At 39.6% G+C, this 23,612-nt stretch overlaps 1 protein-coding gene across 6 annotated transcripts in view; it reads right to left on the reverse strand.

The window, feature by feature from the left end:
• Positions 1-23,612, reverse strand: part of KAT6B (lysine acetyltransferase 6B) — a 192,887-nt gene that overhangs the window by 11,937 nt on the left and 157,338 nt on the right. The gene's annotated exons all lie outside the window — the stretch shown is intronic.

A 23,612-nucleotide genomic window follows, 5' to 3' on the forward strand; every position in this document is an offset into this window, starting at 1 on the left:
AGGAACTTTAAAATGAAAAAACAAAACAAAACAAAACAAAACAAACAAACAAAAACCCTTAAATCCACTTGAAGGTAATGAATGAAGGCTGGCGGCTCTCTCAGTAATTAAGAGCCACTTATGGAGTAGAGAAGAAATGCTATAAACTAATGATGTCTACCTTGCTCTAATTATCTATTTCAACAGCCTCACCTCCATGAACTTCCTAAATTTAAACAAACATCAACCACATACAGTAGGTGGCAGCAATTACAAAATCATGCTGCTCTGTAAACCACCCAAATCTTCAGCATTTTTCTTCTTTATCTACATTTCCAAAATGGCTGCATTCTCAAGAATTTTCTCAATTTTAGTTTTTTTGTTAAAGAAGAAATCAATGCCTCTGATGCATTCTCCTGCCTTTCAAAATCACTGCAAATACAGTGATGTAGAAATATAGAACGAGAAATCCAACCTGAACCCTAGAGGGGTATAATCACAGCATTTTGCATTTTGATGGCTTTAATCTGAATGCCATTATAAAGAATAGGCATAAATTTAACTTTAGGTTTTGCTGAAGTCTTTTGACTTATTTGTCTCTTTAATTCATGTTTAAGTGCAAAGTATTTGACTGAATGCAAACAAGCACCACACCATTTTACAGTCAAACCACTGTCGACACGTAATTCGGCTGCAGACTGAGCCTTTCAATAGCAGTGTGTCAGGAATGCTAACATCGATGGCCACTGTGCCAAAGCCAGCCCATATTGTGTCCTGTCAACATAGAGAAGAGCTCTCTCTGTTGCTAGAGTATGAAGCGAGCCCAGACCTCAGAATACAGATAATTGGCACATCCGTCACCTGCCTCCTAAGTGCTTGGCACATGCTGAGAAATGTACTCAGTCAGCTGGGGGCCCCATCTCTGTATTCCTGGGGGGAGAGAACCATAGAACCATCGATATGGAACTATCCCCTTTTGTCCACGAGATCCCACAATTAAAAGTCCCCTGCAGTGACTGCTAAAGTCCCCAAGCCCTCACTGGTACTTATGTGAACCCCACAGTTGGGGACAGATCCCCTACCCTCAGTCTAGTGGAAAGATTTCTGTACAAGCAAAGTGTTTGGAAGGTGGAAAATGCCTTTGCTACCCTACGTCCCCCACTACGGTGGGCTACCTTACCCAGCAAGCACGTGTGTTTCTTTGTTCTGTCTTCCCTTCCCACAATCCCTACAACGGAAAGAGGAAGCAGCCAGAATCCCGAAAAACCATACTTTACACAGCTGTTCCCGTTTTCACGCCCTGAAGTCGTACAGATACACCTTATCAGGAGCCTTAACAGGTTAGGCTCAAACTAGCAGGCAATTTGTGGTCTGTGGGGAGCATTTAGGCATAAACCTTTTGGCACCTGCTACTCCTACCATGTTAAGTGGCTGTCTCCTGGGATGCTGCCTTGGACGCACACTGCAGTCTGTGACTGATACTGCCACGGAAGAGTCCTGGGGCCTAAGGAGGACAGGAGAGGTGGCAGCAGGGTGATGAGCCCTGACGAGCTTGGGTCCACTGAGCCCACTGTTCTGTCCCAGAAAATGCCCTTGTACTGTGCTAGGAAAGGCTGGAAGGAAGCAGGGATGTTGCAACACCTGCCAGGAGGTGACGTTTTCCTGGGTGCTAGGGAGGAACAAATGCAAACCCAGGCTCCCATCAGAACACAGCAGGTGGGCTTTCAGGAATGGCATGCACCAACACTGCAGGCCACACAAGGCCACCGCCTGCAGGGAGTTTTTCCTTCTCCTCTCCAGAGAGTTGCCTTTATGTAGACAGATCCATTAGGATAAAGAAGGAACTTACAACTTGTGGAAGGAACTGACACTTACACTAAGAGCCATTTGTAAGTCCACAGAGTCTGCTCCTGAAAGAGAAAGTTTGGGGTCTAAATAGAACCCATCAGAACACTCAAAATGAGCAAGGATGTCTGATTCCTTACGAGTTAAGTGAAATCACTTGTAATATGTTACACCACACAGCTTAGGAGAAAAGTGTTCGTCATGTCTACCCTACTCCATTTGTGCACTAGGTCCATGGAAGACAGTTCCAATTTTACCTGCAGTAGGAACTTCCCCTCAAAGAAGCTGCAGCTGGTAGCACTTCACTACTCTGACCTTCATAGCATGGGATGTTTTGTTTCTTCCTACTTTTTCCAGGCTCTTCAAAGCATAATTATGATATAGCCCATTAAAAGAATAATTTTGGTAAGAACATTTTACTTAGCAAGTAATTATAGAGATGTGGTGGTTTAAGTTACAGCTCTTAAATTTAACTTACCAAAAAGATTCCAAATAATTGATCTAAGATGCAGGGAAATAAAAAGCACTTATCTTGGAAGCCGGGTGTATTATCCTGAAGCATCTGAAACAAGTACAATACACCGCTGGTGAATAGATTCCCATGATGCACTAACACTTCTCCTTAACTCAGGATACTTTCAATCAGAAAAATCTCAACTATCCCTGGGGAAGCCTGGCTGTTTCAGATGGAAAACAAAGTGATGTTTGGAGGACAAATCCCAGTAGCTGCAGTATAATTAATCGCTGGTGAAATTATTCCCTTGAACTTGTCTGCGAGCCAGGTGCTGGCGAACAGCACTTACTGTGAGTGGGAGTCTTGTAATTGAAAACTGAGTGGCCCATAAACCCCTTACCCACATCAACTATCCTGATCCTAGCAAGAGCTGGCTTCCTCTTTGGCTTCATTGGAACTACTTATCCTGCGGACGGTGAGCTTGGAGTTGCAGTGTGTGGGCCACAGACTTAATTCAAAAGATTACCAAGGTGTTTGCTTAAAGGGGCAGGAAGAATAAAGTGATGTCTACAAAAAGTAAGCATTTCTAAGCTGTACTGCATGGAGCCCAAATGTATCTCATCTCTGTTAAAGCTGACCTACTTGTAGTAAGAGAATTCCCTGGAGTTCAAAGCGGTTAAATCCCTCCCAGGGGGAGGAAAACAAAGTGGTAGAGATTTGCCTTCATGTAGGCAGATCCATTAGGATAAGGAACTATCCAGACAAGGTCAAGATTTGTTTTTGCAGACCCAAATTCCCAAATTAAATTTAACTCCCAGCATAATAACTGCAAGGTTAACCCTCATTTAATATGAAAATTGCTTCCTTTTAAACTAGTGGTATTCAAGAGACTAGATGGACCGGAAGTGGAATAATGTTCTCAGGCAACGGTGGATGTGGATAAGGACATCCCCCAACAAGGGCAGCCACCCTCACCCTCGCACATCTCCATCTTCTACCACCTGGAACCAAACCATACGAACCTCCTCAATACGAAAGTATAAACTTTGGCAAGCTACTCACTCCCAACTCCCATCTGTCTGGATTATGTGAGTTCGGGGTCACCGGCTGCTTTTAGGGGATGATAATCTTCGAGGATTACACACTTTTCATCAGACACCTGTTTAGCTCAGCAAATCCTGCTGAAAGGTCTGCATCAGTCGACAGCACTGGTTTTGCAAGCCTGGGAACAGACACCAGGCCAGGGATTTATGGCAGCTTTTGAGCAGAGGAAATCTGATGACTCTAACCATGTTATCTTGTGCTTGGAGACAGCAATTCACTGGTCTATGCTCATCTGTTACTGGTTTCTGCAGGGAAGCGGCACTGTGACCAAGTGGATGAATGGCATGTTATCAGTTTACGTAGTGACAAATGAACTTGACAAACTATTTAGGTCTTCTTGTTTAAATTTTGTGGTGATTTTGCAATTAGTGCAGAAGGAGAGCCTTAGCTCTCACATCATTTTAAGAGAACAACAGTGTTCTAAATGACCTGTGGGACCTGCCTGAAATCTTACTGTTTTCCATTTATTAAAAGATATAGATATCTCCCTGGCAAAAGTGGAAATTTCTAACTTTTCAGATATTTTTATATTTTAAGAGATTTGGTTAGAAACTGTGGAAGTTTAAGGCATCTCTCCCACAGGTTCCATGGGCCTGACGTGATTATATAATAATTTGGATAAATATTGCCTGGCAAGATCCCAAAGTGTGGTCCCCAGATCTGCAGCATCAACATCACCTGGAAACTTGCTACAACTATAAATTCTCAGACCCACTGAATCAGAATCTTTGGGGACAGGACCCAGCAGCTGTGCTTTAACAAGCCCCCCAGGTGACTCTGATGTACACAGGTTTGAGGACCACTGCTATAAACCCTGCCCTGGAGCAGCTGGCTTTGATGAGGATGTGAAACCTCTTTGTGAAGAAGGGAGAGCCATTTAAGACACAGGACTGAAGAATCTCAAATAGGTGAGACCTCACCCAGCTTCTTGGTGGTGGGGAACTGGAGAATGGAATCTCCCAAGACCCACCAGACTGAAATTTAGCTAGAGGTCACTGACTAGCCAAATTATTTCATTCCATATGTTCTATGCCTGTGCTTCTTGACTTTCATTGTGCACACAAACCACCTCTTGCTAGCAACATGGATTCTGATTTAGTACGTCTGGAGTGGGGCCTGAGAGTCTGTATTCTATAATAACAACTTCCTATGCCACACTTGGACCACACTTGACTAGCAATGGTTTATACATTAAATTGGTGGTTCTCAAACATTTTGGTCTCAGGACCTGAAGAGCTTTTTGCTTATAAGAGCTTATTTATTGATTCAACTGAGCAATCTGTCAAATATTTATTAATTCATTTAAAAAACAATAACCCCATTATATAGTAACAATTTTTTATGGGAAAAAACCCCTACATTTTCTAAAATATAAACAAAATAGTGAAAAGAGTGGCATTGTTTTACACGTTTGCAAATCTCTTCAACTTCTGGCTTAAGAGAAGACAGCTAGATTTTCACATCTGCTTTGGTATTCAGTGTGTTGTGATATTATAGGTCATGAAATTTCTGGAAAATTCCACTGTACACTCATGAAAGAATGAAAGTAAAAAGGAAAATAGTACCTTAGTATTACTTTCAAAATAGTTATGACTTTGTGGACTCACTGGACCATACTTTGAGACCATGTGCATTAAATAAAAGATGAGAAGAATATTTAAAAGTTGTGCAAAGAGGCCACAGGTATTCTAAAACAATGTCATATATTGAATACGGGATGACAGATCAAAAGAGGCGCTAGAGATTGGTTAATACTCTGGAGCCAGACTGCCTGGAATGGAATCTGGGGTCCACCATGTAACCAGCTGTGTGGCCTTATTTAACCTCTCTGTGCTTCAGATCCCTCATCCATAACATGCGAATAATAATCGTACCTATCTCTTACAGTTGTTGTAAGAATGAATACAAAACACGTAGAACAGTGCTTGGCATATTACAGTAACCCATTACTGTATTACTATTATTATTATTTAACATAATGAATAAAATCTCAAAGTGTTCATTTGGGTGACTAAATATCTTTAATGTAAGGAAAAGAAATAAAATTTGGGCAGAAGGAAGGAGATAGACTGCTCTGGAGAGTCAGGCTGAGAAGAGCTAACTTTGCCTGAGGCACCTGAAAACCATTCCATTGTCTCAGAAGTTCTCCCCCATCCCAGCCTGCCTTCCTCCCCCACCACAGCTAACCACCCAAATATAAATTTAATTAAAGAAAGAAGCGATGAAAAAAAAATGCTTCAGGAATGGTCTCAAAAAACTGGCGACTGAAAATTCCCAGCAAGCACAGTTCTGTGCCCGCAAATTCCCTTTGGTCCTTAAGTCAACTTCAAAGACTACCCTTAGGAAACAGCAAGCCCACCAAACCAGGAAAACAATGACTGCTTAGGGCTGCAGCAGATGAAAGAAAGACCCAAATGTTCTAGAAGACTCAATCGTGTCGCTGGGAAAATGTCCTGAGCCAGAAAGTAGAGACAGCAGGTCTTCAGGGAAGGAAGGCTGACCACCCTGGGTCACATACCAGTCTGATCTTCTAAGCCTCTCTCCTCTCTCTTAGATCTCTCTTCTCCAAAGACCCCACAAGCTCCTAGCAGACCACTCCAGTGCCGAGCTCTTCCTCAATTATACGGAAGGGGCCACTGGTCTTTCTTACTGAATTTCCCCCCAGCCCCCAAGACCAGTCCAGAGAAGAACGGTCCTCCTTCAACTCCTTGCAGTGGAAGGTGTACGGTAGGGGCATGACACCCCTGGTGCTGCGTGGTACGTGCACGTGCATGAGCTTACAGACCATGCTGGGATTTACCAGATGGTTTCCATGGTTCTGTGGGTAGGTGTGGACTCCTTTGAAGGGGGTGGTCATTCTGTGTGTCAGTCACTCAAGGAAAAGGCAGACACTTAGATAGGAAATGAATTCACAAGTAGGGCATCAGGCTGCAGGAAAAGGGACTCCCCGAGCCCCCACCATGATGCCCTAGTGTTGAGGAATGTGAACATCCATGAATGTGCTCCTGAGCTGGCGGGTGGCCAGGGCGGCACCTGCTGCGTGGAGGCAGGCTGAGGGCCAGAGGCAAAGCCCTGTGAGACAGCCACACTTCACAGATGAGTCAGCGGTATCTTTACAACTGTTAACGGAATTTGGTTGAGAATGCCTCTCTTCATTGCTCCCTTTCCTATGCTCTAGTTCTCAACTCTGGCTGCGCATTTGAATCTCTTGGGGGCTTTAAAAAACTACAGATATCTGTGTCCCACCCAACCTCAGCTCTTGCCTATCTCAGGCCAGTCTGGTTTCAGATATATTATGGGTTACATTAAGGAAAGGGCCTTGGGGACTACACTTAGGCCAGAACATGAAAGGGGGTGCAGCACCAATCCCACTTCTCCATTTTTGCCACCCCAAAGGACTGTGGTGGTAGCAGTGGTGCCTCATGAGAGATCCGAGCAGAAGGTAAATATTGGAGGAATGGACACACTACGAGGTGAGGCTAGGGAGAAAGACGGACACTTGAAAAGAGAACGCTGTGATATACTTCAGGGAGAGTTCATTTAAACACTCTACTGAGGAGTATTTGTTAGTGTAGGGTGTGTCACCACAAGGAAGGTCCTGGTCTAGGGTATTAGAATAATAACATTTTTCTAAGAAGATGACCAACTACGAAATAGATTCAGTCCATCAATTTCCTTCTGAGGAAAATGAGGCACCAATGACACACACACACACAAAATGATCAGATCATGGAATGAGAGATGTTCTACTCTGACAATATCCCTTATGCCCAAACTAGAATCGTTTGGGGAAGGCAAGAACTTTTAAAAACATGTCTACTTAAATATATCGGGAAGTAACCGAACTGCTCATGAAGTCCATTACCTATTACAAACCTAAGTAAAGCTCTGATTCGTCATTCAGAGGCGTTTTCATTAGGTAATGCTAAAGTACCAGCGCCATGGCCTTGGCACGACAGAAATTAGAAAGAGATGCAGAGTAAGGCCTTCCTCTTTGACCTTTTTAAATTTTTCACAGTTCAAATCACTTTTAAAATCTGGGATATTTAGGGAAAACAAATTTTTTTAAAAAAATTTTAAGATGAAGTAATTTGGCATTTTAAAATTATTTCCTCTTATAAATAAGCAAAAGTCCACATTAGAGATTCAATCTGAAAAACTATTTCAGAAAATAATGTAATTCTTCAGTTCACACCTGCAAAAAAGCATCTTAAATATCTGCCCCTTGGGCTTGGTCCCCAAGTTGAAACCTGGATAAAATGTTTACACCTAAGTTACAAAATCCAGGTAATAAGAATTTACCATTGAAAAGTCGTAAGATTTCAAACTGTCTATTGAACACATACACACTTCAAATAAAGCATCTGCTCCAAGCAAATGACTGCATGTACTTCAAATGCTTTACCTGTTAAGACCATTCTCTTGTTGCTAAAACATTGCAACTGAATATTTCCTTAAATAAACTACTAAAAGCAAAACCTGAGGTTTTTTCCACTCACTTTTATAGGTCTGAGGTTCTACTGGGGCAGCTGAGATAGTTCATTCTAGTGCCTAGTCATCTGGTCTAATTCTACCCCACAGAATGATGGCAGCAGGGGCGGGAGGGGACACATTTACATCATCGTGGATACCACCACTGATTTCAGAACCAGGCTTGGGAGATAGGACAGGTGGAAGAGCAACCTGCCTTTCCATTTGTTCTCCCACAAGCCTCCTAAAATACTGTGTGTGTGTGTGTGTGTGTGTGTGTGTGTGTGTGTGTGTGTGTGTGTGTCTGTATGTGTGTACGTACCAGCTGTAATTTTCAAAAATAGGACAAAGCACGTTGTCATTCCAATTCTGGATGATGAGCTTTCACACAGCAAACACAAATATACACCAAGACTGAGGAAAGGAAAAAGTGGGAATACAAATCTCTTTAAAATTTTTCTTTGTTTTCAAACAAAGTACATTTCAAAAGGGACGCTGTCAGTCCTTGAGATAAGTTTCTAAAATCAAAGCACAGCCCATCACCTAATCTGACTGATCCACTGCTGTTGGAAATGCAAGATAGAGAAACTCTCTCTACTTGTCCTCAGGTTATCTAGACAAACAATCCCACTCCACTGGGCTACTTTTCTTTTCACTTAATTTTTATTTATCTCCCAAATGCTTTCAAACTGGATTTGAGTTAGAAAGCCTCTGGCAATAAAGGTTGTGTCCCCCCACGGTTACTGCCGAGCCCACTCTGAAGGTGTGCAGCATGCATGCATGCTGGATGTCGGAGCTGGGGTGGGAGGGGGCGGCCAAGCAAGCGAACGGCTGGTTTGCCAGTGGATTTGGTGTCATGTAGCCTTTAATCTTACAGGAATCTTAAAGTCCAAACTGGCTATGGTAGATGTTAGTTATTAGAAAAACAAAACCATATGCGATATCATCACTAGCAGTATTAAAGACATCAACTACTACTCAATTACTACCCCTTCAATTAGTAGGTGACCCATTTCTCTAAGCCCCTGGAATGAACTGCTATCTGTCCACTGTTCAGCTTGACTCTCTAATACTAGTAGTAGCTACAGTTGAGACGCCAGTAACAATATATTAATATTAGCAGAGGTTTACCATTATATTACTAATGTTATCCCTATGATCCTTTATATTATATGGTCATTATTAATCAAAGAATCTCCATTCATCTTTCAAAAGGATTGGAAGGGTTCAGTAGTGTGTTCAACAGTTGAATGCCTACTATGTGCTGGGGCAGTTAGGCGTTTTTCTAGTTAAGCTGTATAGAGACATTGCATTTTCCAAATTTAATGAGAAAAAAGCTCTGGGAGTTTAATTTGTTAACTGGTATGCAACTGCTGCCGCAAGAACCACAAACTACGTAAATAACAGGAACTCAAATAGACATGTTAACAGCTAAAGTTCATTTTTAAAAAATCAATTCAATATGCTACATTGCAAAGAATCAATCACACTGCAATCATCATTTACAAATCAAAGTACAACACAGATACTCATGGGGGTATATACAACTAAGTGGAAGTGTATGATTATGGACAAGTAGATTGAAACTGTAAATTATGTAACTGTCTCTTGTAATTACCCTGCTTGAGAACTGAAACAAACTTCCTGTATAATTTTGCAGGAGAATGGAGACTGAGATAAAAAAATCGCATTTTAGTTGGTTTTAACCCTTTAACAGCTATTTAATTATGTGCGATGAGGTCAAAGAAAGTTTATGCTTAATTTATGAAAAGTTGGTGAGGAGGTATTTCAAAGTAAATCCTCTGAAAAGCTCCAGATTATTAATGAAATCTGGTGATTTCTCTTCCTCTTCAAGAAAGATTTATCTAAATTATTTGGTAAAATAAACAATGTTTAAAACACATGCACAGGCATCATTCATTTTATTTCCTCCAAAAACATTCATTATGGTCTGCAAGTTTTTAACTGATGCAACTGAAAAGCTGCTGGGGTGAAAGGCTGTTGGAGTCCTCAGGCACATCTTCTGCTTTGATGGGGAAAAATCTATGAACGTCCTCAAGTTCATCGAGAAAAAGCTCTGACACTGGGCAAACCACCGGGCAGGACTTCTAATCCACAAATAGGGAGTCATCTTCTCCTTAAGAAGGAAGCCTGTTTTTGTGATAAATAATCAGTAGAGCCTCATTTCGGGACATTTTAAGACATTCTGGCCTTTTTCTTCCCTTTCTCAAAAATCTAACTTTTAATATCTTTTATCTTCTCTGAGCCCTGTTTCTAGTGCCTAAAGATCTGCCCCAAATTTTAGAACTGCTCAGCATTCTCGCAGGAGGGAAGGGCAATTTCTTACACATACTTACAGTGGTGCTTTTCCCTCAAAAAAACAAACAAAAAAAAAAAAGTAAAATGGAAAAATAAAAAATGAACAAAAAAGTTCTCATTCTATAGTGTCTCTTCTTTATCTCTTTGGCCCCACAGTTATTTATTTTCTCTTCACTCCACCCTTATTCTGCATTGCCATTTCTTGTCTGAATCCTCCATTTCATCACTGTTCATACAACCCTTCAATTATGTTTCTCTAAGTTTAAGGGTAGAAGGAAAATTTACAAGAATGCTGTTCTCTAATGGACCAGACTCAACACTGAGAGGATATCATTCCAGTAAATTTCAGTACATTTCCTCCACCTAGAAATGGCTCTGCAAATGCTGACATGGAGTTGATGATCATATACCAAATACTTGTGTACTCACATTTTTGTCTTAAAGCAGTAAAGGTGAAAAACTGTATCTCTCTTTAAAACATCACTAATATGATGCCACCAATAAATCAAAAAAGGTGCTCAGTTTTAAGACCCAAGCTCTAAGATACCATAGGGTATGACCTCTCATTTTAAGATAATCACTTTCTTTAAGAAACAGCAACAAAAAAGGAAATAAAACACAGACACAGAAAAACTGCACAAAACAGATACATACCTTAGTGGATTATTGTAAGGCAACCGCCCTTGTCACTATCACCCAGGATCAAGAAATTGAAGTTTGCCAGCTAACCCAGAAAACTTTCCATATGTCCCAGGCAATCCCGGTCTTTCTCCTTATAGGCAAACACTATTCTGACTTTGACAATAATCCCTTGCATTTCTTTATACTGTTATCACCAAAACATCCCAGGCATTAGTACAGCCTTGTCCATTAAAGAAAACCAGAATGTCTTTTAAGTTTCTTTTAATCCATAGGCTTCCCCTCCACCCCCTTTTTTCCTTACAATTTATCTGTGGATGAACTGGGGCCATTTGACATATAGAGTTTGTACAGTCTGGGTTTTGCTGATCGCATACTTGCAGTTCAACTCAATATGTTTCTCTTTACTCTGTGTTTCCTGTGGCACCACAGGGCTAGGACGAATCCTCTGTGTGTCTGACCCTCAACTACTCTGTGGGCAAGCACTAAATCACTCATCCTTATGTTCTCGTCACCTAGGCCATCCCAGGCACAGTCTATGTAAAGCATACTTGCTGAAGGAGGGCACAAAGGGATAAATAAGTGAAAAAAACAACGACTGTATGGTAGTTAGTTCTAGAGGCTTAATCAGACTTGGGTACGATCCTTTGACAAGACTACAAATCTCCTTGATCAGGAGGTAGATAATTTCTAGTTGTCTTTCTTTTTGCAATGTTTGCAGTTGTTGATGTTCAATGTCTAGATCCACTACTTCAATAGGACAGGGACTGAAAAATGGTTACATTTTAATTCTATCATTCTAATTTCATTTGTTAATTGGAATGTATTTATAAAAAGATGTTTCTCCTCATTTACTGCTTGGTTACCCAGTGGCACAGTTTATATAGGAAAGGCAGGACAAATGCTTTATTAACCAATTTTCAGGATAATGAACTAGTTTCTATCATCCTCTGAATCGGGTTGTTTTTTAATACCATTATGAACATATAAATTTAAACAATTGATATGTTTCAATCAATTGCAATTTCTATCTTTATTATTATATTTATTGCCCAGGGGAAGCTTCTTCAAGTTGACTCCTAAGTCCTTTCGATATGACCCTAATAATTTTTGCTTCCTTGCTATCTAGTACGACAAGAAGGAACACTCTTTTTTTACAGAAAGAACTTTTCTTCATTTAAAACAATGACTGGATTTGCCCCCAAAGGACATATGCAGATTTATTGTATAATGTGAAGTCTACCTGTATTACATTTTCTCAGTATTTCAACACTTTTTTATATCTTCTGCTATGTCACTGTACGGCATATTATTTTCAATGTGGACAAATAGTTATATGCATAACTTCCCTTAATCCACTCAACCATTTTTATGTACTTTACAAACACTAAAACAATTTTGTTGAAAAAAAAAAAAAGAGTCCCTCTATGATGTTAACCCAAAGCAGGACTCAATATAAATAATTACAAAACAGAGGTTTTTATACTGGTAAACATGAAAACATAGCATGAATATGAGAGTAAAAACATGTTAACCAAACCACAAATCTATGGGGAAGAAATAAAAATCACATTCCTAACTGGTATTTTCCCAATACAATTCTAAACAAGTTAAGGAAAACCTTTGTTTTACCCAAAACGATATTAAGGAAAAAAAACCCAAAAAAACACAACAACACCAAAAAGCCAACCAACCAAGCAAGTGAACAAAAAACTACCTTTCAACTAGCTGAAGTCATAAATGTGTTGTTTAGAAATACCATCATGAGGGGGGTTAACAAACTTTTCTCTTAGAATATTCTATCGCAAACATAACATCTCTACTACAAGTTGGAAAATACGTTCAAGGGGAAGAGATCTTTTAAACCCAAACCAGGCATAGCACTAATTTCATCCAAATAGAACAAAACCTTTCTTAACCTTGTTTTAATAATGGAAAAATGCTTCCCTTGCACATACCCTAACTGGGAAGATGGAAAAGAGAGTTGGAAGCATTTCCTCCTCTGCACTGCCAGCGCCAGTGTGTCCCTCTCACATTCGGCACCACAGCGCTGGGACGAACCCCGTGTGTCTGACCCTCAGCTACCCCGTGGGCAAGCACTAAATCACTCATCCTTATGCCCTCATCTCCCAGGCCATCCCTGGCACAGTCTATGTGAAGCATGTTTGCTGAAGAAAGGGACAAAGGGATAAATAAGTGAAGAAAACAAAGACTGAGAGGAGATCTGAGCTCAAGCACAAATTCTGTTAGAAGCTAGCTGGGTGCATCTGGTAGGTGTTGACACTGATACAAAGAGGATGAACTAGACTCAGGAATTCTTTTATTCATGTGTTCCCTCAACAATCCTTTTTTGTGCACCCACTATGTGCTAGGCACTGTGCTTGTGGCCCTCTGGATGGTGTTGCTAAGGTTCCATTTACTGCAGAAGATTAGGTTATTCTCACACTAATTATCTCAATGGAATCTGTCCAGTAGTGGGTTTCTAAATGACTCACTGCAAATGCCAGTCAATGTTAGAAATCCAAACAGGCAAAAAGATTTTGGGGAAAAAAAAATCCACCTGCATGCCAAAACTTGAAAAAAAATTCTGAGCTATGTAAGGCAAAACAGTAGCTTTCAGAAAAAATGAGAGAGACTGCAGACCGTATGTTTCATATTTACAATGTTTTCATTGAAGCAATGAATACAAACTATTCTATAAGAGCTATTTATTTGCTCTTATTTATGACAAGCTTAGCTTAAAAAAAGATACACAAATAAATCGTTAGCTGCACTGTCTCATGCAACTCATTTCAATGCATTCAGTAACAGTCAACCTCTGAATAAATCACAGAGAGCTCAATTTTCAACCTTGATGTTATCTTTAGCATATTAAAATATATTGTACTTCAGCCCAATGTAATAAAATAGTAATGGCAAAGGCTTTTAGTGTAACATATTATAATCAGAAAATAAGGAAAAATAGCCATTTTCCTCATTATATTACAGACTATAATCCTATTAAAATATATGTCATCATTATACTTGATTACACAGGTCAAAACATGTCTTCCAAAACCCAGCAAAAGCCGGAGGATACAGGTGCTGGTCCAGTATTTTCCAACAAGTGTCATGGGGGTGGCGATGGGGAACTCCCTATGTTAGAAAAGGCTATGAAGGACTTGAGCACCATTTCAAAAGCATAATTTATTATTATTTTTTAATGATTGCCTTGACTGCGCTCACACAGGGAGCACAGCTGCTGGAAAGGCTAAGCAAAGAGAGGAGATTTCTTGACAGCTTCTTATGACTAAAGTTGGAATTTTCCTTCCAAAGTAAATGCGTCAAAAAATGAATTTTCTGATAAGAGAAAAGTAAGGAAAAGATAAGTGTCTCTTCAGGCAGCTGAGCATAAAATGTGAATTATGTCACAGCTCCCCTTTCTCTGCCCGAGGTTCAGAGTAGATATCGACAGTCTTCTTTCTGATGCAACTTAAATCGATCTTAAGATAGAGACTGCACTCCAACAAAAATACCAGACCTCCAAAGGCGGCAGGGCACACCTGGTATCATTTGGAAGGAAGTAAACCACTGTAGACTGATTATGTTCTAATAAAATAAAATTCTTCTTTCTAAGAATCACACATAGGAAGAGAAAGCACATTAAGAAAGTTCTTGCCATGGTAATTCATTTAACATTTGTTCAACAAATAATAAGGATCTACTAAGTGCCAGGTTCTTCCAGGCAGTGAGAAAGCAGCAGAAAACGAAGTCCACACTCACGAAGCTTACTTTTGGTGACGGACATGGGCAATCAACAATAAATACAGTCATGCACCACGTAATGACGTTTTGGTCAAAGATGGATGACATATATGACAGTAGTCCTGTGAGATTACAATGCTGTATTTTTACTGTACCTTTTCTATGTTTAGATGTACAAATACTTACCCCTGTGTTACAACCACCCACAGTCCACAGTACGGTAACACGTTGTACAGGTTTGTAGTGTAGGAGCAATAGGCTACGCCACACGCCCTAGGTGTGTGGTAGGCTGTACCGTCTAGGTTTATGTAAGCACACTCTATGATGTTCACACAATGACGAAATTGCCTAAGGACACATTTCTCAGAACATATGTCTGAGTTAAGTGATACATGATTGTATATAAAAAGACCTATGCAACTTTCTAAATGACTTTGCACTCGTTTAGCCTAGAGTATTTTTTTAATCATTCGTTCCACTTAAAAAAGAGAGAGAAAACTGTCAAAAAATCGCATGAATAGGTAAATACCACATGTCAAATTTATAGTTCATTCATTCAATTTGCTTAAGTCCTCACAGACAGCGTGTTTCCAGTCATAATGCATGTCCCTAAGAGATGTTGTCATGGTCCCTTGAAACACACCTTTGATGCTTGGTTTTGTGAGGCCCATAAATGGGGGAAAGCGAACTATTCACCCTGTGGCCTATCCAAAACAGAGTTTAAGTCCCAAGTGAGTGCTACATGACCTCTTCCCCCTCACGGATATGACAATGACAGAATTCACATGTCTCCAGGGTAAACAGATGAGGCTGCTTGGGATGAGGTTACAGGCACTGGAGTTCTGACCACTCTGGGGCCGAAGGGAGCAGGAGCTCTGCCTACCTGCACCAATCCTCGGGTTACCTGTTTGCAAGCACAGCCCTAAGTTCACCACGCGGTACAGAGATGCCCAGAGACTCACCAGGACTTGTCAGGGCCACAATGCAGCACCTGAGGAGCATCTGTCTGCCCTGATGTCGTGCTCTACTTGCCCTCCGAGAGACGCCAGTGACTCCTGTGCAGCACTGGTTCTGTCGGGCTCAGCAACAGTCGGGTAAAATGGCTTCCTGGAACCCAACCAGATCCATTCCTAAATGGAAACTCCTACTTTCCAGAGGAGATAGGCCAGTCAGTATCAAAAATTTATTCTAAAAAAGCAATGTTCAGGTTGGATGAAACCTCTCTAAGTCTCTGCTTAAAAGCACTCTCAAGTTGTACTAAAATTATGTTTTGGAAAGTCTGTAAGAGGAAGCTCTTTTAAACAAAATAGTCTAACTGAAGCAGACTGTTAAAACTGGAAGTTAATAGCTGGCAACTTGAACCACTATGAAATGTATTGCTGTGTTTAGATAGCAGACCATATATTTAAGCCAGTAGCTAGCATCTAAGATTCTAGGGAAGAAGTTTTCCCTTTAAGAGAGTGGACATGATTAGCCTTCCAACATCATACCCTTCTAGGCAGAGATGAAATATATGGCTGTATTTCTAATTCTGCTTTATGGATTTAGGACAGAGAAGTAGGCAGTGGTAAACAAGAGAGAAGATGCTTTTCTTCTATTCAAAGGTGCTTCCTCAAGAAATCAGCCAAGAACCACTAGGAAGCTACAGGAAAGACAAGCCTGGACGTCTCCATGGATGTAAGCGGTTGCAGTATCTAAGCAAGAAATCTGTCACTAGAACCAGAAAGAGACAGAATGAAGGAGTGTAGAAAATGACACCAGCTAACACTCAAGTGAGAAAGGAACTAAAGTACCAAATTGTACGCCAAAGACTCTTTCATTAAAAGTTCATTGTATTTCCCATTTTTCTTAAATCTGGCTGGGTTTGTATATGTGTGTGTAGGGGGTATCATTTTTAAGAAAAGAGAACAAGTGGAAAGATAGTGCAAATCACACTTAAGACATGAATCAAGTTCGTATCTCGGAGGCACAAAACTGTGTCATTTATACCCATCTTCCAGCAGCACAAACGAATTACAGACTCAGTTTTTAAGAAGTACACAGACCTCACAAAAGCCCAGATGAAACCCTCAACATATAGGATCACAGACAATGCCAGCAAAGGGCATTTCCTAAAGTGAATGCCAAATGCATTCACTCAATCTTACTTCCTGTGGTTACAGTCTTGTTCCATGAAGGACAACTCTGCATGATATTTTAATAGTGAATAAAGAAAGCCAAGAATTGAACCTGTGGATGGGCTTTTATGATTATTCTACAAACAAACAGATACTAATTTAAAAAGTGCCTGAATATACAGTTAACTGATATTTTACTTAACTGAAAAACCTGCCATTAATTGATACTTAATCGATAAACTAGTAAAAGATAAACTTGTTAATCTCAAAAAACTATAGATATAAGTTTGTAGACTTTTGGATCCAATTGTCATTTATTCCTTATAGCTTTAGTTACATGTCTCTCAACCCCCAAGATTAAGCCAAGGTGGAAACAAAGAAGGAAAAGTTAACATAAGATTTAGAATCCTGATAATTCTAGTTAGTAGGTTTGGATATTTTAAATTAGAAAAGAATATTGAATTTCATTAAATGTGTTTTCTGAATTTGTGATAAACAACCCGTTTGGATATGGCTTTTTGTTTTCTCCTCTTTCTCCATGAGCACTGCCCTCCCTCTCTTCTTCCCTTCAATACATATACAATACAAATGCGCCAGTCTCTCTAGCTTACAAACAAAACCAGCCAGGTTCTTGTGACTTCAGCCCTTGGCAGTAGAGCTTTTTGAATCCACTTCTTTTAATTCCACTTAAAACACTGTCCTCGAAAGAATAATTCTTACACCTTTTTCTCTGGGGCACTGAACACTGGCTGGAGGATGATCTTAGACAAGTTTCTTAGTGTCTCTGTGCCCCCAAAGAGAGAAGGTTACAGTAACCTATCTCACAGGGTCTTTGTGAGGATTGACTTTGTATAATTCAGGTGACAGTGCCTGACACATAGCAAGTGCTCCAGAAATGTCAGCTACAATTATGATTACTGTTATTGTTGTGTTGAAATGCTGACCTCTTTTGGTTTTCCTGACACCGTTTTCTCCTGATTTTCTTGCATTTCCTCGAGGAGCTCCTCATTCTCTATTAGCCCCTTAGATGGTGGACTCCAAGCACACCATACTCAGCCATTTCCCTACACTTTCCCCTTGTTGTCCTCGCCCACATCTAGGTTTCAGCCAACACCACATGCCTGCAACTCCTAGTAACTCCCTCCAACAGGGACCTCCTACTGAGCTCTGAACTCCACGGAAAGCTGCACATGGACGGAAAGCTGCACATGGACACCCAGATCCAAGGCAAAACAAAGCTGTGCTCATTACCTTTCTGAGCTCAGTGGATGCACGAACCTCTATTTACTGAGCACTGCTCCGTGCGAGGCGTGTTCTACCTGCTGCAGAACAACAGGAAAATGCCTGCCTAGTCTCCATGCATCCTCATTGTCACTACCTTAGGTCAGGCCTTCACTGCCTCTGGCTTCTTAATTTTCTTTTTAGTTACGGCAAAGTATAAATAAGAAAATAAAGATCATTTATAATTCTAATTCTGGAGATAATCTAGAAATGTATTCTATTCTGTTCTTTGCATACATTTTCTACAAAATTGAGAACATATTATGCGTATAATTTTGAAAGCCACTTAATTATTACAAGCATTTTCCTATTTTATTAAAAATTCTTCAGAATATGATTCTTAATGGCTACTAATATTCCATTTTATGAATATCCCATAATTTTCTCACGGGAATGATGGTTCTCTCTTACTTTTGAATATCAAGGCTGTTTCAGTTTTTATCTTATTGTAAATAATGACAGTGTGAAGGACAAATGTACAGAAAAACATTAACTCTTTGAGTGACAGGATTGTGAGGGATTTCGTTTTCTTCTGGCATTATAACTATATTTTTCTGACTTTCTACTATGAGTTCATATTGCTGTAATAGGTGGAGCAAAAGAGGAAGCCCCCTATTTAAAATCTAATAATATAAAACAATTTTGCTATATTAAGTATGAAATAAATGTATGTTGATTGAAATGTTGATTTCCTTAGAAGAAATTCCTTTCAAAAATAACTATTAGTGTTAACAGATGATTCTCTATTTTATGCTCCTTATTGTGATCACAGAAAAAAAATCCAAGTGCTTTCTAGATTTTTTGATAAACATTTTATGTGTGCATTTAAACTTGAAATGTATGAGCAGAATGAAACAATCACTTAAATAAAAAATGAGAAGTATTATAATTTAATGGCCTTGTTTTGCTGTAGCAATAAAATGACCAAGTGCAATGACATGATTTAATAAAAATCATCTTTAAAAAAAATAACTGCTAGATGTTTTTGATACATATTGACAAAGTTCCGGAAAATGTCTACAAATATAAACTTTCTTTAGGTAAATATAACAGTGTCCATTTTACACCAGCTTAGTTAGATCTGTAAGGTCTTTGTTAACTTGGTGGGCAAAAAATGACAGTTATTTGAATTTGGATTTTAAAATCACCAATAATTTTCTTCTTATTTGAATTAGTCGTTTGTACTTAAGAGACTTTGGAATGTAGTGGCTAAGAGTTAAAGTGCTTGGGTTCAAATTACAGCTGTGCTACTTATTATTTGTGTCACTGTACCTCAGTTTCATCACCCATAGAATGGAGTTAAAGCATGTATTGCAACTGTTGTTGTGAGGACTGAATGAGTCAATATTGCAGGACTCATAGGAAAGTGGCTGGCACATATTAGTCACTCAGTACACGTCAGCAATGTTGTTGCCACCTATTATTTTCCTTTTCTGCACATTCTGTGTTCATGTCCTCTGCCCATTTTTCTATTACGGTTTATGTTTTAATGCTATCAAATCTCCCTTTTATATTTGTTTAAACACTACAGCTATCAAACTCTTGCCTGGCGTGTATGTTGCAAATATCTTTCCGGTTATGTTTGCTTATTTTTTTCCTTTTTAGAGACAGGGTCTTGCTGTGTTGCCCAGACTGGAGGGCAGGCTAGTCACAGGTGCAATCCCACTACTGATCAGCACAGGAGTTTTGACCTGCTCCATTTCTGACCTGGGCCAGTTCACCCCTCCTTAGGCATCCTGGTGGTTTCCTTGCTCCCAGGAGGTCACCATACTGATACCAAACTTAGTGCAGAAACCTGATTGGCACAGTGCACTACAACCCAGAACTCTCGGACTCAAGTGATCCTCCCACCTTGGCTTCCCCAGTAGCTGGGACTGTAAGTGCATACCACTGCGTCCAGCCCATTATGTTTGCTTTTAAATATTAATACTTTTTACTAGATAGAAGTTTTACATTTTTATATAGTCAAGACCATCAGCATATTTTTTCATGATTTCGTTCATTGCTTTGATGCTTAAGGTGTCCTTGACCATTCCAAAGATCAGAGAGATAATTATATATTCTTTCTTCTAGCTTTTTAATCTTTTTGTGTGTTTGTTTTTTATTAATCATTGAAGTCTTTAATGGACCTGAAATTTCTTTTGTAGTTACCTAACCATCTATCTAACGTGCTTCCTCATGTGGTCATGTTTGTGAATATGTGGTTCCCTCAGCCTGGAATGTTTTCACTTCAACTTCTTGTGAGCTCTCAAAGCATACTGAACAAAATGTTGTAGAGCAACTGTTGACTCGTCAGTGAACTTGACCACCCAGCAAGAGCTATGGCTTCTTCACTTTTGTCACTAGTGTTTAGCAGAGTGTAGACTGGGATACCCTAATCAATAAAGGTTGAATGAAAGAGGTAAAAAATGATAGAAGTGACTCTTCTCATCCTTCTCCATCCTCCAGTTTGGAATCAGATAAATGCATACGCACAAACACACATGTGAGTGATGACGCCAACCTCTCACCACCATCTGGCATACTGTTCTCCCACCTACTACTGAATCAGCTGGTTTTCCCTGGGTCTCTCCTGGGTCAGAGCAGAGGAGGACAGGTTTTGTATCCTGCTCATCAAGCAGGGTTCTGGCTCTGCAGGCCTCAATTCATTATCTGCTCACCCACCACCCAGCTATGCAGAGTCCTAAACAACTGAAAGAATATATAACATCCTATATGTAAGTCAAAATATGCCCAAGATTGCTCACTACAGTACGTTTAAAATTGCAGCATATTTGGAAACAACCCATATGTCCATCATAGGACAGTAGGTGAATAAACTTATGTATATCCACACAATGGAGTACAATGCAGGTGTAAAAGAGAATAAGAAATCTCTATGGAGTGATTTCCAGGATGTATTAGAAAAGACAAAATGCAAAAGGCTACAGTACCTGTGACAAGACAGTCACACGCAGGAATGGATTGGGGAATGGGTGGAAAAGACAAGGCGGGGCATGACACTTCTCCGAGGATGGCCTTTAATATAGTTGTAACTTTTAACATCATGTATTTTTTTGAGATGGGAGTCTTATTCTGTTGCCCAGGCTAGAGTGCAATGGCATCATCATAGCTCACTGCAACCTCAAATCCTGGCCTCAGTAATCCTCCCGCCTCAGCCTCCCAAAGTGCTAGGATTACAGGTGTGTGCCAGCGCACCCGGCCTTAAAATTATGTCAACGTTTTGCATTCTAATTTAAAAAAAAAAAAAAAGGTTAACAAAGATGGAGAAAAAAACTAAAATGGAAAACAAACAGAAACAAATAAGTATAAATGTATTTCAATGAATAATATAACCACACTGAAGGGAAAAAAAGATGAAAAAGAAACTAACTCAAGTAACATTTAAACACAGTATTTTGACTAAATACACTCAGGGTGAAGCCAAAAAGAACTGTATATAAATATTGACCTCTAGTTAGGAGGTTTGTTTTTCACAGTGGCATGAGTCAGCAATTCAGAAACTACTTAATGTGTATTCTAGGGCACAGCACATGAGTAAATATATGGTGGTTGATGGAAGTCAGGGGTTCTCACTGTCAAAGAGAATTACAAATACGGAAAGGGAGAGGATAGAATAAAACCTTGTGATGGTATCTTTCTGGAATGGTATGAACTTACGATAGATGTGTATGTGTGTATGCATTACACACCCATGTGTACATGTATGTGTATACACACATACCTATATATGTGTGTACATACACACACACATAAATATTCCTTGTTTCCTAGCTCTGTCATAAGAGAGGGCCTAGAAGCAGTGACAGCCCAGTAGCAGTACGCACACCTAAGTGCCCAGATGTGTGGGCGAAGAGTCACAAAATTTATGAGGTGGGATGGGAGTTGGTGCCCTTTAGTCATTTTGGCCAAATTCTGCAAATGACCTCCTAGGGAACCTTGCTTTGACAAATTCTGGACGAGCTGTCCTAGGAAGCCACAGACAAGCTTCTTAATCCCAGGGCAGCACTTGGTCCTGTGGATGACCATTCCGCCTCTCCCCACTGTCCTGGAGAACAGGGTTCAAAGCCTTATCTTTGCAGTTCTTTCTCTAGGCAATCCCCAACTTACAATGGTTCAACGTTATAATGGTGCATTCAGTAGAAACTGCACTTTGGATTTCGAAATTTGATCTTTGCTTGGGCTAGTGGTACAATACCCTTACATGAAATATTCAACACTTAATTATAAAACGGGCTTTGTGTTAGACGATTTTGTCCAACTGTAGGCTAATGTAAGTGTTCTGAGCATGTTTAAGGTAGGCTAGGCCAAGCTGCGATGTTCAATAGGTTGTGTATCAAATGCATTTTTGACTTAACAACATTTTCAATTTATGATGGGTTTATCAGGATGTAACCCCACCATAAGTCGAGGAGCATCTGTATACACACAATGTATTATATTCTACCCGTATCTGTGATCGTGTGCAAATGGGAGATATAGCTTTCTCCCTGCTGGTATCTTGTTTCAGTTTGCTAATTTAGGAACTTTTATAGACAAAGTAAAGATTTTCTTGCTTTACAACTTTATTTGACTTACTGAAAATGCACCCCTGACCAAAAGACTGCAGGCCTATGCAGAAAATAGAAATACAATAAATTGAACCAGTAAAAGTTCCCTTAAAAAAACAGATTTTAGAAAACCTGCAACCTTAGTTAGCTTTCTTGCCCTAAGCTTTGAATTATGAAGTAAGAAATGATCATGAAAAGTCAGGTGACTCATCCTCTCCCTCTGCAAAAGACTGGATTGCAATTATTTTGGAAGGATATTTATCTACCATTTTAAATAACTTCCAAGGAGATGCTATCAATTTTTTTTCAGCAGCCTATTGTATCTTCTTTAAAACTTTTGTAGTCAAGAAATTCTTTTGGTTTTAAGTTGAATTTCTACTGCATTTACACTAGTTCCCATTTTCTTTGAGTTATAAATTTCTTCCCCTACTCTCCTCTTCTCTGAAGGAATAACACCAATTCCCTTTCAACTTTATTCAAATCTTCCACCACACTCCTAAACCTCCTCCAGTGTAAGGGTAATGCCAAGGGTACAGGAAAGAGAAAATCTAAAGCCCTCAAACACCACATTGTCTGGTCATATCCTAATGGGCAGCATTCATCATCATGGCCCTGGGCCATCCAGAAAAGGTTTCAATGTGTTTTGTAGTTTATGTTGAAAAATACAAAATAGACTCTAATGGTTAAAATAAAGACAGCATTTGAAAAGAATGTCTTTGTTACCTGGATTGTTGTCTTACGTAGAAAGCCTTAGTGCCAAATCATGCTGTACAAGTAAGATGTGACTGAATTTAGAGCTTGAATTTTTACCTAGTAAATACCAGTCCTTTTTAAATTTTAGGTAGAAAATTATCGTAGGCAGTAACCATGTCACTTTCAGGATTCAATTCATGTCAACAAAAATACATCTAATACATATTATTATACAGGGATAATACCAGATACAAAGAAGAAAGTATCCAAAAGGTTATGGTAAGTTGGAAGTATGACACTTACATCAATAATTACCACAAAAGGGCGAATAGAGTGTAAGTGCAATATTATAGAATACGGAACTAAAAGGGTACAAGATAAAACTCCAGGAGGTGGGATCAAAAAGCAGAGGCTCTT

Source organism: Lemur catta, chromosome 14, assembly GCF_020740605.2.
Source record: "Lemur catta isolate mLemCat1 chromosome 14, mLemCat1.pri, whole genome shotgun sequence".
NCBI lineage: Eukaryota > Metazoa > Chordata > Mammalia > Primates > Lemuridae > Lemur > Lemur catta.